This window comes from Ahaetulla prasina, chromosome 7, assembly GCF_028640845.1.
Source record: "Ahaetulla prasina isolate Xishuangbanna chromosome 7, ASM2864084v1, whole genome shotgun sequence".
NCBI classification, from domain to species: domain Eukaryota; kingdom Metazoa; phylum Chordata; class Lepidosauria; order Squamata; family Colubridae; genus Ahaetulla; species Ahaetulla prasina.
Genome location: NC_080545.1, coordinates 38,735,379 through 38,748,795, shown reverse-complemented (window position 1 = coordinate 38,748,795; position 13,417 = coordinate 38,735,379). Strand labels below are relative to the sequence as shown.

Here is a 13,417-nt window from a genome sequence, read left to right as displayed (position 1 = left end):
GCAAACAGATCAACAGATGATGCTGTTAATATGGTTCTGCACTACATCCTACAGCATCTTGAGTCTCCAAAGACCTATGCAAGGGTCCTTTTTGTAGACTTTAGTTCAGCATTCAATACTATCATTCCAGACATTCTTCTAACTAAGCTAAACCAGCTACAGGTACCGGAATAGGCTTGTAAGTGGATCACAAGCTTCCTAACAAACAGGAAGCAGCAGGTGAAGCTAAGCAAGATCACATCAAATACCTGTATAATTAGCACAGGGGGCCCCCAAGGCTGTGTGCTCTCCCCACTTCTCTTCTCTCTGTATACCAATGACTGCATCTCCAATGATCCATCTGTTAAGCTACTGAAGTTCGCAGTTGACACAACAGTAATTGGTCTCATTCAAGACAATTACGAATCCGCATATAGACGAGAGGTCGAACGACTAGCCTTGTGGTGCAGCCAAAACAATCTGGAACTGAACACACTCAAAACCGTAGAAATGGTGGTAGACTTTAGGAGAAACCCTTCCATACTTCCACCTCTCACAATACTAGACAACACAGTATCAACAGTAGAAACCTTCAAATTTCTAGGTTCTATCATATCGCAAGATCTAAAATGGACAGCTAACATCAAAAACATCATTAAAAAAGGACAACAAAGAATGTTCTTTCTGCGCCAACTCAGTAAGCTCAAACTGCCCAAGGGGCTGCTAATTCAGTTCTACAGAGGAATTATTGAGTCTGTCATTTGCACCTCTATAACTGTCTTGTTCGGTTCTGCAACCCAACAAGAAAGACACAGACTTCAGAGGATAATTAGAACTGCAGAAAAAATAATTGCTACCAACCTGCCTTCCATTGAGGACCTGTATGCTGCACGAATCAAGAAGAGGGCCGTGAAAATATTTACAGACCCCTCGCATCCTGGACATAAACTGTTTCAACTCCTACCCTTAAAACGACGCTATAGAGCACTGCACACCAGAACAACTAGACACAAGAACAGTTTTTTCCCGAAGGCCATCACTCTGCTAAACAAATAATTCCATCAACACTGTCAAACTATTTACTGAATCTGCACTACTATTAATCTTCTCATAGTTCCCATCACCAATCTCTTTCCATTTATGACTGTATGACTATAACTTGTTGCTGGCAATCCTTATGATTTATATTGATATATTGACCATCAATTGTGTTGTAAATGTTGTACCTTGATGAACGTATCTTTTCTTTTATGTACACTGAGAGCATATGCACCAAGACAAATTCCTTGTGTGTCCAATCACACTTGGCCAATAAAAATTCTATTCTATTCTTTTCTAAAGGAACAAGTAAGCACCCCACTACGCAGCAACTAAGTTATCAACTCATATGAAATCAGACCATGTCTTAGTAACAACAGCCAGCCACTCAAACTATCAAACAAGCCAAAACCAGACCATGACTCAGAAGCACTCACATAAACAACTCTAATCCTAATCTGCATCACACAGATGGTAATTTTAGTATATCACAGAAGTGAGTACACCCCCTCACATTTTGTAAATATTTAAGTATATCTTTTCATGTGACAACACTGAAGAAATGACACCTGGTTACAATGTAAAGTAGTGAGTATACAGCTTGTATAACAGTGTAAATGTGCTGTTCCCCTCAAAATAACACAACACACAGCCATTAATGTCTAAACTGGTGGCAACAAAAGTGAGTACAACCCTGAGTGATAATGTCCAAATGGGGCCCAAAGTGTCAATATTTTGTGTGGCCACCATTATTTTCCAGCACTACCTTAACCCTCTTGGGCATAGAGTTCACTAGAGCTTCACAGGTTGCCACTGGAGTCCTCTTCCACTCCTCCATGACAACGTCACAGAGCTGGTGAATGTTAGAGACCTTGCACATCTCCACCTTCTATTTCAGGATGCCCCACAGATGCTCAATAGGGTTTAGGTTTGGAGAGATGCTTGGCCAGTCCATCACCTTTACCCTCAACAACTTTAGCAAGACAGTGGTCGTTTTGGAGGTGTGTTTGGGGTCATTATCATATTGGAATACTGCCCTGCGGCCCAGTCTCTGAAGGGAGTGTATCATGCTCTGCTTCAGTATGTCACAGTACATGTTGGCATTCATGGTTCTCTCAATGAACTATAGCTCCCCAGTACCAGCAGCACTCATGCAGCCCCAGAGCATGACATTCCCACCACCATGCTTGACTGTAGGCAAGACACACTTCTCTTTGTACTCCTCACCTGGTTGCCACCACAGTGTTTTGACACCATCTGAACCAAATAAGTTTATCTTGATCTCATAGGACCACAGGACATGGTTCCAGAAATCCATGTTCTTAGTCTATTTTTTTTTATTTTGTCACAACAATATACACAAGTATCAACATAAAATAACTACATATCATATAAGCATATATATGAGCAAATGTATTCAAAAACTATATTAATTTGATATAATGAAAGGAAACAATAGGACAGGAACTGTAGGCACGTATGTGCTCTTATGCACGTCCCTTATAGTCCTCTTAGGAATGGGGTGAGGTCAATAGTAGACAGTTTTTGATGAAAGCTTTTGGGATTTTGAGAAGAGACCACAGAGTCAGGTAGTGTGTTCCAAGTGTTAATAATTCTGTTGCAGAAGTCATATTTTTTGCAATCAAGATTGAAGCGGTTAACATTAAGTTTAAATCTATTGTTTGCTCTTGTATTATTGCGATTGAAGCTGAAGTAGTCTTCAATAGAAGGACATTGCAATAGATGAGTCTATGAGTTAAGCATATGTCTTGTCGGAGTCGGCGGAGTTCTAAGTTTTCTAAACCCAGGATTTCAAGTCTGGTGGCATAAGGTATTTTGTTGTTTTCAAAGGAGCGGAGAACTCTTCTTGTAAAATATTTCTGGACACGTTCAGTGGTGTTGATGTCAGAAATGTGGTATGGGTTCCAGACAGGTGAGCTGTATTCAAGAATAGGTCTAGCAAATGTTTTGTATACTCTGGTTAGTAATGTAAGAGTTTTTGGAAAAGAAGCTGCGCAAAATTAGGTTTATAACTCTTAGAGCCTTTTTTGCTATGTAGTTGCAGTGGGCTTTGGCACTTAGATCATGTGATATGAAAACTCCAAGATCTTTAACAGGGTGGGGGTCATCTGTAAGGTAATGTCCATCAAGCTTGTACTTAGTGTTTAGGTTCTTTTTTCCAATATGTAAGACTGAGCATTTGCTGGTTGAGATTTGGAGTTGCCAAGTTTTAGACCAATCGGATACAAAGTCAAGGTCTTTTTGAAGGGTAGTAGTATTGTTGGTGGTGTTAAATAGTTTGACATCATCAGCAAAGAGAACACAATAACTTGAGATATGGTCACAGAGATCATTTATGTATAGTATGAAGAGCGTTGGTCCAAGAACGCTGCCTTGAGGAACGCCACTGTTGACAGGAACAGGATTTGATAGAGCATTGCCAATTTTGACCACTTGTCTGTTTGACAGGAAAGCAGTTATCCAATTGTGAAGAGGTCCTGAAATGCTGTAGGATTTTAGTTTTTGTTGTTGTTAGTTGCGAAGTCATGTCCGACTCATCGCGACCCCATGGACAACATTCCTCCAGGCCTTCCTGTCCTCTACCATCCTGTGGAGTCCATTTAAACTCATGCCTACTGCTTCAGTGACTTCATCCAGCCACCTCGTTCTCTGTCGTCCCTTTCTTCTTTTGCCCTCAATCTTTCCCAGCATTAGGCTCTTCTCCAGTGAGTCCTTCTTTCTCATTAGGTGGCCAAAGTATTTCAGTTTCATCTTTAGGATCTGACCCTGAGTAGTCAGGGTTGATCTCCTCTAGAACTGACTTGTTTGTTCGCCTTGCAGTCCAAGGGACTCGCAGGAGTCTTATCCAGCACCAGAGTTCAAAGGCCTCAATTCTTTGGCGCTCAGCCTTTCTTATGGTCCAACCTTCACAGCCATACATTGCAACTGGGAAAGCCATAGCTTTGACTATACGCACTTTTGTTGGCAGGGTGATGTCTCTGCTTTTTAGTACGCTGTCTAGATTTGCCATAGCTTTCCTCCCCAGGAGCAAGCATCTTTTAATTTCTTGGCTGCAGTCCCCATCTGCGGTGATCTTGGAGCCCAGGAAAATAAAATCTTTCACTACCTCCATTTCTTCACCATCTATCTGCCAGAATTGAGAGGGCCGGATGCCATGATTTTAGTTTTCTTAATGTTGAGTTTCAAGCCAACTTTTGGACTCTCCTCCTTCACCCGCATCAAGAGACTCTTTAGTTCCTCTTCGCTTTCTGCCATTAGAGTGGTATCATCTGCATATCTGAGGTTGTTGATATTTCTTCCGGCAATCTTAATTCCGATTTTTGATTCATCTAGCCCCACCTTTCTCATGATGTGTTCTGCATATAAATTAAATAGGCAGGGTGATAATATACAGCCTTGCTGGACTCCTTTCCCAATTTTGAACCAATTAGTGGTTCCGTGTCCAGTTCTCACTGTGGCTTCTTGACCCGCATACAGGTTTCTCAAGAGACAGATAAGATGGTCTGGTACTCCCATCTCTTTAAGAACTTGCCACAATTTGTTGTGATCCACACAATCAAAGGCTTTAGCATAGTCAATGAAGCAGAAGTAGATGTTTTTTTGGAACTCCCTAGCTTTCTCCGTGATCCAGTGTATGTTGGCAATTTGATCTCTAGTTCCTCTGCCTCTACGAAATCCTGCCTGTACTTCTGGTAGTTCTCGATCCACATACTGCTGGAGCCTATCTTGTAGGATTTTAAGCATAACCTTACTAGCATGTGAAATGAGTGCAATGGTGCGATAGTTTGAACATTCTTTGGCATTGCCTTTCTTTGGAATTGGAATGTAAACTGACCTTTTCCAATCCTGTGGCCATTGTTGAGTTTTCCAAATTTGCTGGCAAATTGGGTGTAGCACTTTTACTGCATTTTAGTTATAGTTTTAGTTTCATGTACTACTGAATCAAAAACTTTGCAGAAGTCTATGTAGATTGCATCTATTGCTTTGTCTTGGTCAAGATGAGTAGTCCATATGTTTTTGCAGTGGAGAAGTTGTAAATTACATGATAATTTTTTTCTGAAACCAAATTGTTTATTAGAGAGTAGGTTGTTTGTTTCTAGGTGGAGGGTAATGGATTGGTTGATGATAGATTCCATTACTTTGCAGGTGATGCAGCATAGAGAGATTGGTCTGTAATGTTCAACTAGGCTGGGATCTCCTTTTTGAAGATAGGGATGACTGTGGCTAGAGACCAAAGTTTGGAAAGGGAACTAGTCGTTCCCTCCACCACCTCTGCGGTTTTCACGATCTGATCGAAAAACTTGATACTCTTTGTTTGAAATAATGGAGTCAGGGAGGGATGAGTTCAGCCATGTTTCACAAATAAATATAATATCAAATGTACCATTGTTTAACAAGAGGATAAATTCAGGCAATTTGTTTACAATACTTCTTGCATTTATTAATTTACATTTAAGACCTGCAGTGTTTGGTGTTGAAGAGGTAAGGGGCGTGCATACCTAGTTTTGATTGATAGTTGATTGAGGGTTATGTACAACAGGTGGTTGGAGGAAGGTTGGTTAAGCAATGAGTGGTTGATCATTGGATGGTTGGAGGTTTTGTATGGGTAGTTGGAGGTTGGTTGGTTGATCGACAGTTGATTGAACGGATGGATGGGTGCTTTGATTGTCGGATGGATGGATGCCCTGATTAATGGATGGTTGGATGCTTTGATTGAAATGTGGTTGAGTGATGGCTGTTTTATAGGTTTTTCTTTTTATGCAGTCAGCACGGTAATCAATGTAAAGGTTGGTTTCACCTTCTTCTTGCCGTCATTTGAGTTCTGAACAAAGTTCACGGGATCTAATACGTTGTAGGAATGATAGGTCAGGTCTAGCTCTAAGTTTGTTGAGGCTGAGGTTGTTTCTGGCAATTGTGTTTATAGTATAGATGAAATTTCGTTTGCTGGTTTCATTTTTGCAGATGCAAATCGTTTGCAGGCTTTCTTGTGCATCATCTTTAGAAGTGTCTTCCTTCTGGGACAACAGCCCTGCAGACCAGTTTGATGCAGCGTGTGGCGTATGGTCTGAGCACTGACAGGCTGACACCTCCACCCCTTCAACTTCTGTAGCAATGTTGGCAGCACTCATACATCTAGTATTTCCTGATTGCTTATTTGTACCCTATGACTATCATTAAGTGTTGTACCTTAGAACTGTTGATGAACTTATCTTTTCTTTTATGTACACTGAGAGCATATGCACCAAGACAAATTCCTTGTGTGTCGAATCACACGTGGCCAATAAAAAATTCTATCTATTCTATTCCAAAGCCAACCACTGGATATGATGCTGAACACAGGCACTCAACTTTTTTGGTCGACCATGGTAAGGCCTGTTCTGAGTGGAATCTGTCCTGTTAAACTGCTGTATGGTCTTGGCCACCGAGCTGCAGCTCAGTTTCAGGGTCTTGGCAATCTTTTTATAGCCTAGGCTATTTTTATGTAGAGCAACAATTCATTTTTTCAGATCCTCAGGGAGTTCATTGCCATGAGGTGCCATGTTGAACTTCCAGTGACCAGTATGAGAGAGTGAGAGCAATAACACCAAATTTAACAAGCCTGCTCCCATTGGTTCAAGGTCTCGTTTTGGAGGACACTAACGAGTTACATGACACCAGGGAGGGAAAACGGCTACTTGGACCCCATTTGGACATTATCACTTTTAGGAGTGTACTCACTTTTGTTGCCAGCCGTTTAGATATTAATGGCTGTGTATTTCGTCATTTTGAGGGGGCAGCAATTCACACTGTTATACAAGCTGTATACTCGCTACTTTACATTGTAGCCACTGAAGACATTCCTTCAATATTGTCATATGAAAAGATATACTTAAATATTTACAAAATGTGAGGGGGTGTACTCACTTCTGTGATATACTGTAACTATAGCCCAGCAACAACAGCCAGCCAATGAAACAGTCCGAAATCAGACCATGATTCAGAAATATCCGAACAAACAACATTCAGACTAATTTGCATCTTATAAAAAACGAACAATATTTAAAGACCTGTGTTCTGACAGATGAGCACAATTTAAAATGCACTGAAGATGTCTCCCCGAATTGTGACAAAATGTTTCCAACCAAATTGCCATGCTCGGAGCTCAAATCAACAGCCTAGATACTAGCCAATCAGCCAGACATCATGGTAGTAGAAAAGACCAAAGAGCAACAGCAATCTATCAACAGTGATGATAGATGTAGTGGTGCCAAATGACATAAACATCAGGAAGAAAAGAGTATGAGAAGCTGGAGAAATACCAGGGCCTGAAGGAGGAATTAGAAATGAAGTAAAGGCCAAAGTGGCCCCAGTGATATTAAGAGCATTCAAGCTCATGGCTCCTATGCCAGAAGAGTGGCTCCAAAAGATCCCAGGAACAATTTCAGAATTCTCTGTCCAGAAGAGCGCAGTGCTAGGAATAACTAAGATAGCGGACTGGCATAAATACCGTATATACTCGAGTATAAGCCGACCCGAATATAAGCCGAGGTACCTAATTTTACCACAAAAAACTGGGAAAAACTATTGACTCGAGTATAAGCCTAGGGTGGGAAATGAGGCAGCTACTGGTCAATGTAAAAAATAAAGATAGAGCCAAGTAAAATAACATGAATATTTATTTGAACGAAAAACAATAAAAGTGCAAAAGGGGGTCCCCAAAAAGAATATGGTATCAAAAATACAGTATCTTTAAAAGTAACAGCAACCAAGCTAACGAGAGCTAAAATCCCTCAAAACTGGAGTTCTCCTCCTCATCATCTGTTTGTCCAAACAGAGCTTCAGCTACTTCAGCTTCTGTGATGTTATCCGCATATACGTTGTCGCCATCACTGAGTTCACAGTCGTCATCATCACTGCTGTCACTCATACAATGTGCTGTCTTCACTGCCATCCATAGCATTACTAATGCCACATTTCTTGAAGGCACGTTGCACCATGTCCTCTGGAATATCTTCCCATGCATCACGAACCCACTGTGCTATTAGTTCTATGTCTGGCTTTCTCAGATTTCCAACTTTTGTCAGACGAGCTTGACCAGATGTCATCCATTCATGCCACATCCTTCGCACACGGTCCTTGAAAGGTTTATTTAAACTGACATCTAGGGACTGCAATACAGATGTAAGCCCACCTGGAATAACGGCCAAAGTGACTTGAGATGACTTTGCCAATTTTTTTATGTCATCAGATGTGTGGGCTCTGAACATATCCCAAACTAACAGTGATCTTCTAGTCCAGTCCCCACTCCTGAAGCAAGAGATCCTATACTGTTTCAGACAAAGGATTGTCCAGTCTGTTCTTTAAAAACCCTCCAGGAATGAAGTGTCCAATAAGGTTCAAATTGCAAGTAGTCCTCAATTTAAGACTGCAATTGAGCCCAAAACGTTGTTTTGTTATTTTTCCCTAACCGTGTATGTATCCCCCTGCCCCCCATTTTACGTCAGGCTGCCATCAAAGCGAAGCACGGCTGAATATTATTATTATTATTATCATTATCATCATTATCATCATTATTATTATTATTATTATTATTATTATTATTATTATCATCATTATCATTATTATCATTATCATCATCATCATCATCATTATTATTATTATTATTATTATCATTATCATCATCATTATTATTATTATTATTATTATTATTATCATTATCATTATTATCATTATCATCATCATCATCATCATCATTATTATTATTATTATTATTATCATTATCATTATCATTATTATTATTATTATTATTATTATTATTATTATACCGCCCTTCTCCCGAAGGACTCAGTGCGGTGAAGTAAGATTCAACAGCGGCAGGAGGAGCTGGCTCTGTGTTTGTGTGTGTGTAGTATGCTCGCCTCTCTGTTTCCTGGTGCTCTGCTCCTGACCCCAGTGGCAGTCCTTACTCTCTCTCCCTCTTTCTTTCCTTCTCGCTCCCCAGTTCAGAGCTCGGACTGCTCTTATTTTCACTCCCCTTTCTTTCTTTCCTTCCTTACACCAGCCGCCCACCCATGCCAAGGTCTCCTGGCTTTTTCGCCTCTGTAAGCAGCGGCCGGCAGCGTCGCCCCCCGCCTCCAATTGGTTTGGAGAAGGAAAGCTAATTTGCTGATCTGCGCGAGGGTCGGTTTCTTTTGCCTCCCTTCTTCTTCCTCACTCGGGGGAGTGAAACGCAAAGTATAGTTAGCCTGAAAAAAAACTGAACCGTGTGACTGGCGGGAGAGAAGGATGGCACCGGGAGGGGCGGGGGGAGAAATCGTTTGTTCTTGCCGTATTTCTCCGCTTTCCAAGAGGCTTTTTCTTTTTCACCTCTTTCTTCCCACCTCCCCAATTTCCATAGGGGGGAAAAAAAAACCTGGGGAAAACTTGGCAAAAAATAAAATAAAATAAAAAGTACTGAGTGCAAATGTTTTTTTTTTATACTGTAGTTGGAGTTTTCCACGTTTCTTTCACATTCCGAGGGCGAGAGGAGGACGAGTAAGAGGAGGGCGAGGGTGACAAACGCCCCCTCCGCCCCCTCCGAGGGCGAGAGGAGGACGAGTGAGAGGGGGGCGAAAATGTCGAACGCCCCCTCCGCCGACCGCCGCCGCCATCAAAAAGCGGCGGAAGAAAACGCCGGAGGCCAGCCGCCGCCCCAAAACGAGCCCGCCGGGCTGGCAAAGCATGGCGGCAGCATTTGGGCTCGGCCTGCCGGCACTTCACGGCGGCCTTCCCACCCACCCACCCACCCACTGCCGCCGCACTCAATTTCGGCTGGAGAGGAGGCGAGGTGACAACGCCTCCGCCTCCGAGGGCGAGAGGAGGACGAGTGAGAGGGGCGAAATGTCAACGCCCCTCCGCCCCTCCGAGGCGAGAGGAGGACGAGTGAGAGGGGCGAAATGTCGAACGCCCCTCCGCCTCCGCCGACCACCGCCGCCGCCATCAAAAGCGGCGGAAGAAAACGCCGGAGGCCAGCCGCCGCCCAAAACGAGCCGGCCGAGCTGGCAAAGCATGCCGGCAGCATTTGGGCTCGCCCTGCCGGCACTTCACGGCGGCCTCCCCACCCACCCACCCACCCCACTGCCGCCGCACTCAATTTCGGCTGGAGAGGAGGCGAGGTGACAACGCCTCCGCCTCCGAGGGCGAGAGGAGGACGAGTGAGAGGGGGGCGAAAATGTCAAACGCCCCCTCCGCCCCCCGCCCCCTCCGCCGACCGCCGCCGCCGCCATCAAAAAGCGGCGGAAGAAAACGCTGGAGGCCAGCCGCCGCCCCAAAACAAGCTGGCCGAGCTGGCAAAGCATGCCGGCAGCATTTGGGCTCGTCCTGCCAGCCCAGCTGCAAGGGTAGACTCGAGTATAAGCCGAGGGGGCGCTTTTCAGCACAAAAAACGTGCTGAAAAACTCGGCTTATACTCGAGTATATACGGTAGTTGATTTTAAATTGGGTTTTAGTAATATTTTAAATTTTTAAATCTTTTAAATTATCGGCCGTTTAGAAATAGTTTATTTTAAATTCTTTTAATTGTATATATTCTGTATTTTATTCTGGCTGTACATCGGCCTGAGTCCTTCGGGAGAAGGGCGGTATAAAAATCTAATTAAATAAATAAATAAATAAATAAATAAATAGCGCAAAGAACTCTCAAACGCCTAGTCCTCTGAAAGAGGATCTCAGATTCAGGAAGAAAATCATGCTTATTCATAGCTTTCTGGAATCTTATCATAAAAATGGGTTTTTAACACCTTAGTTCTTTAGGTTAAATGTTGTACAGCATCTTCTAAGGTAGCAAACAAATTGAAGGTATAGGTAGGTAATTACCTACCTATAACACTTCAATTTGTTTTCCTGCATTTACTTGCAAAATGCTGCTAGATACTGTACCTCCATTTTCTAAAATTAAAGTATCATCTACTCAGCATTTTAGAAGCTGGAAAAGAGAAACAGAATTGAATCTCATCTGCTTACTGATGACAACTCACCCAGATCACTGTATCCCTATATTTACCCTTTCCCAGAAACCTATAAGTACTTTATCACAGCTGATACACATAAATAGAATCTGACCCAGAATGATAAAAAAAAATAGATTGGATTATGTTCCAAAGAGCAAAGAGCTCTCATCCTTTCAAGTATCTTACTTGTTTAGAATGTACAAGCTGAAATATATGTATAACAGGGATCAGACCTATCTCAATCTCAATCTCTCTTTCTCTCCCCACTCTCAAGTCTAAACAAAAAGAATATTCCACTGTTTAATACAATGATCCATAAAGTTTGTGAACTTCTGTCACTACTTAACCTATTTAAGAAGTTATTTTATTGACCATCATTGCCACAGAATAAATCTTCAGATGAACTGTAAAGTATATCTGGTCTTAGTCACTTTACATTTTATGCTCTTTCTTGCACAGCAGGAATGCAAAATCTTTGGCACTTCATAAAAGGTTAAAGTATCTCCTAGCAGCCTAGCTGAAGAATGATATTGAGAGTTGCACTTCACCAATATCTGTATGATCAAAGTTTCCCTATGGCTTGGCTTTGGATATTTAGGAACAATTGTTCTTATATCTAAACTATTTTTTGGTTCCTGAAAGAAATAAGCTTAGAGTAGATTGTTGCCCAAATCTTCTACAAATTAAAAATTATAAATTAAAATATTATTATTATTATTATTATTGTTGTTGTTGTTGTTGTTGTTGTTGTTGTTGTTGTTGTTATTATTATTATTATTATTATTATTATTATTATTATTATTATTATTACACTATTGAGGAAGCTTTTGGAAGCATTTATACAGGTTTTGGGGGGAAATGATCAGAGACTATGCCCAATATAAATTGTATTTTTTTCATCCACATCAGTTTTAAAACCAAATCCAGATAAAAGATTATTCTGTATCTGGTATCTATGACTTTAAATAGCCTGTCATAGTAGCAATCACATCTTGAACTAAATAAGATGTGTATGCTAAAGTTTCCCAAGTGCCAAGTATCTTCAAGGACAGAGGTATTACATCAGGCAGGAAACAGGCTGATTTTTCTATCAATAGAATCTCAGTCCTATTACATTCCAGCAGTACTAGGTTGAAACAACAGGAATCTGTCAAACAGATTTATAATTTTAATAAACAGTACCATTATGGATTTTTGTTTTAGCCTTATTTGAGAGGAAAAATGAAAAGCATGTTTTTATGAGAAAGGATAATGGCACGTACAATATACTTGTTGATCTTAGTCTTATGCAAACATTTCTAATGTGGAGCTCCACAAATAGTTCATGAATGGACCTGACTGATTTATTGTCAGGTCTGTTTTTAGACACACTTTCCATATATCATGATTCTCAATAAAGGCTATTCTTTGAGTTTAATGTAGTAACCTTTTCTCTATTGTCCTTTATTGGAAATAGCCGTTGTCTTACCTGAACGTCCTTTCTCATAAACGTACGGCCCTGCAGTCAGGCATGGGTTAACTCCCTCTGATCCAATTGGACTGAGTCTGCAAGTTGAAAGGCTCCTCCTCTTGCTATTGCCTCCCAGCTTTCTGACAAAGACGAATGAACTTGTCGTGTCCCACTCCTCCTCTGACGGCCGGGTCTGGGAAGTCTGTATCAAGCGTGGCCACGAAGCCTCTGCAGCTTTGCCAAATTCCTGTCAGAGTTCTCAGGGCAGGCAGGAATCCAAGATGTGACTTCAGCAACCAGATTAGACTTTGCCTGACTCAAGGAATGCCAAAAAGCAGATCCTTTATATAGGCCATGGGGTGTGGCTCCATGACTCAGCACTTATCCAGGCCTGCCCCTCCCTTCCTTTTGCTGACGTCGCCTCTCCATTCTCCAGAAGCGGGGATCTGTCCACGTTTTGTCAGCTGCCGGCAATTCTAGCTCTTGGCTGGCTTCTTGCTCACACGCTGTGGGGGGGAGGTTTATTTGCTCAGTCTGTCTGGGCATGGTGCCAGGGCTGGGGGTTGGAGGCATGCCAGGCCATTCTTCTTCACTGTTAGTCTCTGGCTCAGATAACAGGAGATGGGAGGGGCCCGGCTGCGGAGAGGGGGCGGGCGAGGCACAACAGAACTGAATGAATCGCAAGTAAAGGAAGCTCTGGGCAATAGGTGTGGTTTACACATAGACGTTCTCACATTAATCCCTCCTCCCCCCAAAAGTCAAGCAGTCTTGTCCAATCCACCTTCTTCTCAGGTGCCAGGTGAGGATCATCTCCAGATGGCTTCATCCCTCTGGTATGTACGGATAGATAGGTTTCGTTTCTACAGATAGGTTTCATTTCAGCCCAAACTGGCCAAACTCCCCTCTCCCTCCATTTTATGACAGCTGAAGCAGCTAGACCCCAATCAGGAATACATTACCG

At 42.1% G+C, this 13,417-nt stretch overlaps 1 protein-coding gene across 5 annotated transcripts in view; it reads left to right on the top strand.

Annotated features, from left to right (window-relative positions):
• ZCRB1 (zinc finger CCHC-type and RNA binding motif containing 1) overlaps window positions 1-13,417 on the top strand; it is a 95,518-nt gene that overhangs the window by 67,890 nt on the left and 14,211 nt on the right. The window lies entirely within an intron of this gene.